Raw genomic sequence first — 6,478 nt, 5'->3', positions numbered from 1 at the left:
ATTATAATGGCATTAAATCCCCTGAAAATCTGGGTATTCTCCTTTCCCTAGTATACAGTTACTCTGGTATGTGGCCGTAGGTCCCATCAGAGAGGATTTGGAGAATATTTATTAATACACTTGTGGTGGCGTTGCAAGTTTCCTTTTGAAAGGGACCTACCCTCTCTTTGAATCAGTAACTGACACAGGTCTGGAACCTGGGCAAGGGATCATGATTTTCCACTCCCTCTGCAATGCTTTCATTGACTACCCATCTCTTGCTCTTAGGAACACCATGCCTAGCAAACTTCAGTGTAGTTTCCTAGGGGTCAGGGTCCCCTGATTCCCACTCCAACCTTACCGTCTACTATGGTAATTAGGCCCACCTTGCTCTCATGCTTAAGTGCTTCCACATGGCTTCTGCTGGTCTAGAATCTTACCCCATTGACACTAGCGAACCTAGCCTTTTTTTAATGTTTATTTATTTTGCGAGAGAGAGCATGTGGGGGAGGGGGAGAGAGAAAGGGGGAGAGAGAATCCCAAGCAGGCTCCACGCTCAGCACCAAGCCTGACACAGAGCTCGATCTGCCAACAGTGACATCATGACCTGAGCTGAAATCAAGAGTTGGATGTTTAACGACTGAGCCACTCAGGCGTCCCGGTAACCTAGCTTTCTATGACTCAGTATAGCTTTTCAATCAAGTCTTGAGCCCAGGCACATTTCCTATTATTCGTTTATTTGAATGAATCTGTTCTTCTTTTGGAAGTTCTGTAAGTTTTGTGTATTAGATTTCCTAGATCTGTCCCCCTAATCCTGTTTTCCCTCATGTGCATTTCTATGTGTTTATAGGTATCCATGATTATTGTTTGAGTTTCAGGTCATTAATTTAGTTCTCAGTGGGGGTTCATCCTCTTGTTTGTCTCCCCATTGCATTTTTTAATGTTTTTTTAATTTATTTTTGAGAGAGAGACAGAGCTCGAGTGAAAAAGGGATGGAGAGAGGGGGAGACACAGAATCGGAAGAAGGCTCCAGGCTCTGAGCTGTCAGCACAGAGCCCGATGTGGGGCCCAAACTCACGAACTGTGAGATCACGACCTGAGCTGAAGTTGGACGCTTAACTGACTGAGCCACCAGGTGCCCCCCTATTGCATTTGTACTTAGAAAATCATGTCTATTGGTTCTAGAAAGTTCTTTTGTGCTCTATTGGCATTTTCTTGAGAATTCCTGTGTGTGTGCATGCGTGTGTGTGTGTGTGTGTGTGTGTTATTTGCCGAGGATCTCTTCTGACTCTCTTACCATGTGGCCACGGGCTATGGTTAAGTTCTACCCCAATACTCCCTCCTCCCCAGCCTGTTCTACCCCAATACTCTCCTCCTCCCCACCCTGGTCCTCAAAAGCAGGACCAACTCGAGCACCCAAAAGCAGTTCATCCAAACACTGGGGGCCTCTGCAATGCCACTGGTGGTCAAAGCAATCACCGCTCAGTCACAGTGTGGTTCCCTGCCACTGTCACCGTCTCTCTCGTGCTGCTCTCCTCTGACACAAAGCATCAGGGTCCCCTCACTGATTACTCACGAGCGCTGTGGCCAAGCTGCAGCTTGCAAAGAGCTCCCCTCCCCCATGCCACACAACTGCTGCCACGTGAGCCTGGCTCTGTGACACGCCTCTGTGTGGGACATATACCCCATCCCCTGCAAAGGTCCCTCTCCGGGAGCTGTGCTCTCCCTGCCAGGACAAAAGCAGTTGAACAAGGTCTCTGGCTCACTCATTCAATGGCTTTGTTCTGAAAGAGAATACACCCTTAAGAGTCTCTCCTTTAGCAGAGCCCTCCAGAAAAGTACCTGTCCTATTAGGACACTTTCTCTTGACCAGGGGTAGGCACAGTGACCAAGGGTTTCAATTCATCTTCCCCAATTAGGGAGGGATCATAACATCTATCTCCATACGTGCTGCAGCTCCTCTGGTGTTTCCTGATTCTCAGCCCACCTTACCAGGAAGTATTCAGTTCCTTCAACAGGCATTGATGAAACTTCTATGGCAAGCACAACTGTGAGACGTCAGAGGCAGTAGACAGCAGGTCCTGCCTAGGAAAATACGTTAGTTTCAGTGGTGAGGGGTTGTGAACAAATGAAATGAGAAACACACACACACACACACACACACACAGCTATTGAAGTAATCTAAGATACATGACATGCCCCTAAAAGAAAAGTAATAGCAAAACTACTGGGGTAGAGTCCCCTCCCTAAGGAATGTGGTGAGAAAAAACCTCAAGATAAGGGAAGGCAAGCTGACTACATGAAATCCCTCACGCCCGCCTGTGTGACATGAGACCACCCAATCAGACTGTCTGTCTATACATTTCCCGTATACGGGAGACAAAGAAGTCGAAAATGCATAAGAGACTATGCCAAGTAGCGTTCAGGGCTCAGGTTTTCGGGTACAAACCCAACTGAGCCAGTGCCGGCACAAATCAGGCTGCTTCCTGGAAAGAAAAGCCTCGGTGTCACAACTCTCTGGGCGAGACTCCTGCCACACTACGGAGACCAGAACACACTTGCAAGCTCTGTTATGGGTGACGCCTATGATACCGGGTGACTGGAGGTGTACCACAAGACAATGAGAAGGAGTCATCCAGAGCCACTCACTGTTCTCTCCCATGATGTCTCCAAGAGCGTACAAAACAAGGAGCAAAGTTTGGAAGCAAATTCCTGTTTGGAATGTGTTGAGTTCCTTGGAATGTGTTGAGTTCCTTCAAATGGAGGAAACAGAACATAAGGGTGCGATGTACCTGAGGCTCGGGATGGAGAGCTAGGTTAAATTATCATCGACATTCAAATGGCAGTTCCAGCCACAGGGGTGGAGGAGGTCAGCAAAGAATCCTGTAAAGCAAGGAAAGCAGGGAAAGGACAGAGCTCTGAGGGACATCAGCATTTAAGGAGCGAATAGACACATAAAGGAGACTGAGCAGAAGTAGAATCTTAGAAGAGAAAATATAAGACAAACTGGGGGGAGGATTTACGACAAAAGAGAGTCATCATGAAGCACTTGGGCGACTCAGTCGGTTGAGCCTCCGACTTCGGCTCAGGTCACAAACTCGCGGTTCGTGAGGTCGAGCCCCGCGTCGGGCTCTGTGTTGACAGCTCAGAGCCTGGAACCTGCTTCAGATTCTGTGTGTGTCTCTCTCTCTGCCCCTCCCTCATTTGCACTCTGTCTCTCTCTCTCAAGAATAAATCAACGTTAAGCATTTTTTTTTTTTACAAAGAGAGTCATCATCAATGCATCCATATAGATTGTTCACTGCACAACACTGGCTAGCATCGGCCACGTGGGCCACATTAATGGTGCCCCCACCCCCGCCCCCCAAGAATTGTGCAGTGTACCATCTGCACAACGAGGTGTGGCAGCGCGGCCTTAGGATCAAATGCCACAGTTAGGCCAAGAAAGATCAGAAATGTCCACAGGCTTTGGCAATAAACGGAAGTCACTGGAGATCTCAGCAAAGCGGGTTCAGGGGTGTGGTGAGGGCAGGAGACAGTACAGTGAGACGTGAATGAAAGAGACCTGGAGGCCGCAAGCATGGCCCACCCCCTGAGGAAGCCTGGCTCTGAGGAAGGAGGAACGTACTGGTAGTGGTGGGCTCACGGCTGAGAAAGGGTTATTTTGTTTGGTTGCTTGATGGGTGGATCCGGTGGATTTGTATCTGGTTCAGGACGGGAAATAGTTGAGCATGTCTATTTAATGAAGGGAAAGGGCCTGTAGGGAGGGAGACATTAAAGATACAGGGCAGATGAGCAATCCTGCCGAGACAGAAAGTTGAAAACCAGAATAAGGGATTATCCTTGAAGAGGAGGAAGGTAGGTGTTCCCCTGAAACACAAGGAAGGCGGAAGGACCCAACGGATGCAAGTGGAGATAAACTCATAGGGGGCAGGTGTATAAACACGTATACAGTGTGTTCCTGATAACCTTGCAGGATCTCTGCTGAGAGGGAAGAGAAGGAGTTGCCAAGTAGAAAGCTGTCATGTAAGGCCTCCAAGTTCAAAGGAAGAATAACCGAAAACTTAGTTTAAGGTTTTAAAGAAAGTGTCTAAAGATACAATCATCGGGAAGAGAGATCGTAGTCGGGGAAGCAGAGCATACACCTCCCCCAAGAAGATACACGGACGGCAAACAAGCGTATGAAAAGGTGCTATACGTCACCTGTCGCTGGGGAGATGCCAATTAAAATGACGAGGGACCACCACACGCCTATGACAATGGCCTGAACTCGAGACACTGGCAACACCATATGCCAGTGGGGATGTGGAGCCACGGCAACTCTCACTCGCTGCTGGTGGGACTACAAAATGGTACGGCCACCATGGAAGACAGTTCGGAAGTTCCTTACAGAAATAAGCATAGTCTTACTGCACAGTTCAGCAGCCATGCTCTTCGGTTATTTACCCAAAGGACGTGAAGACTTTTGTCCACACAAGACCCTACACACGAATGTTTGTAGCAGCTTTATTCATAATTGCCAAAATTTGGGGGCGACCGAGATGTCCTTCCGTAGTGAAGGGATGAACAAACTGTGATACATCCAGTTAGTGGACTAACACTCAGCACTAAGGAAAGTGAGCCAACAAGCCATGAAAAGACATGAGGGACACTTAAATGCATATTACAAAGTGAAAGCAGCCAATATGAAAGGATGCATACGGTATGATTCCAACCGTATGACATTCTGGAAAAGGCAAAGCTATGGACACCAACGTTTAGCACTTGGGGGTGGGGGGGTGGGGGGGGCACATGAATGGACAGTGCAAAGAAGATTCTTAGGGTAGTGAAAATACTCTTATGGTGCAGTGATGGATACAATCGTTATACATTTGCCTAAACCTATGGACTTTGGGTGATTATGAAGTGTCAACATAGGCTCATGCTTGGTTAAAAAAAAAAAAAGTACCACCCTGGTGATTGATGTTGTTAATGTGAAGAAGCTGTGCCTGTGTGGCAGCAGAGGGCATGTGGGAAATCTCTGCACCTTCCTCTCGATTTTTTATAAACCTAAAACTACTCTAGAAACTTTTTAACTGAAATTAAAAATTAAAAATAATTTTTTAAGTGGGGCGCCTGGGTGGGTGGCTCAGTCAGCTCAGATCACGGTCTCGCGGTTTGTGAGTTCGAGCCCGTCAGGCTGTGTGCCGTCAGGTCCTCCGTCTCCCTCTCTCTCTGCCCGTTTAAAAAAATAATTATTTTTGTAAGTTAGAACAAAAGAGGAGCCTCAAGGAGGCATTCAATGCCCACGCAAGCCCCAGTTAAACGGGTGACTGAGATGCTTCTGTGTTTGTTTGGTTGACAGGATTGTGGAGCTAGCCCATCAGCAATACCCTGAGGCCATTAACTCAAACTAATTTCCCTCGCTCGCCAAGCAGCCTTTTAATTATTCACCGATCGGTTTACTTATGGAGGGAGAATGCCCTGGTTTTATTGAAATGAACACACAGATCATCTGCCAGTTACACTTCTTCCTGGAAACTGGAAAACTTGGATTAAAAGTTAAACTGTTTCTTTAAAGTTGCAGGCCCACATTTATTTTTTGTTTTCCTTTAACAAGGTGGCCCTTTACAGATTTGTATCAACCAGGAACAAACAGCTGCTCTGATGGATCCTGCACGCCTGGTAACCAGTGCCTTTTGCAGCCTTACACCCTCTTTGTCTACATTCTCTCTTTAGGCAAACCTAGACAGTTCCATGGCTTTAAATACTATCTATATTTATACACCCAGTCCTGAATTCTCACCTGAGATTTATATATCCATTTTATCTACTTGAGATCTATTTTTGGAGATCTCTACTTCCAATCTAATGTGTTCAGTTCTAGAACTTCATATTTTCCTTCCCAAACCCACTCTGCCCACAGCTTCCCCTTTGTCAGTCAGTTAAGGGCTCGCCATTCTTTTTTGTTGTTGTTTTGTTTTGTTTTTAATTATTATTATTGAGAGAGAGAGACAGAGCGTGAGCAGGGGAGGGGCAGAGAGAGGAGGCAGACACAGAATCTGAAGCAGTTTCCAGGCTCTGCACTGTCAGCACAGAGCCTGACACGGGGCTCGAACTCACGAACTGCGAGATCATGACCTGAGCCAAAGTCAGAGGCTCAACTGACTGAGCCACCCAGGCAAAGGGTCTTTAACACTAAATCGCATCACATCATTTCTCTGTCCCAACTCTCCAGTGATTTCCCGTGGAACTCAGAATGTAATTCCAACTCTTCACCATAATCGAAAAGGGCCTACCTGCCGGGCTCCTGCCCACCCCTCCACCCTCTCTCCTGCTAGTGCTCCTCTCCTCTCCACTGCAGCCCTCTTCCTGTTGGGGTGTACACAGCTCTTTTAAGCTCAGATCACAGCCTTCACATTTGCCCCCCGGGACCTGGGCTGTGCTTCCACCCAAACCTCCATGGCTGGATCCTCACACCCCACAGCCCTCCTCTTTACTCGTAGTGCAATGTGCCATT

The sequence above is a fragment of the Prionailurus bengalensis genome, chromosome B4 (assembly GCF_016509475.1).
Source record: "Prionailurus bengalensis isolate Pbe53 chromosome B4, Fcat_Pben_1.1_paternal_pri, whole genome shotgun sequence".
In the NCBI taxonomy this organism is placed as follows: Eukaryota; Metazoa; Chordata; class Mammalia; order Carnivora; family Felidae; genus Prionailurus; species Prionailurus bengalensis.
Note: the sequence above shows the minus strand (reverse complement) of the source record.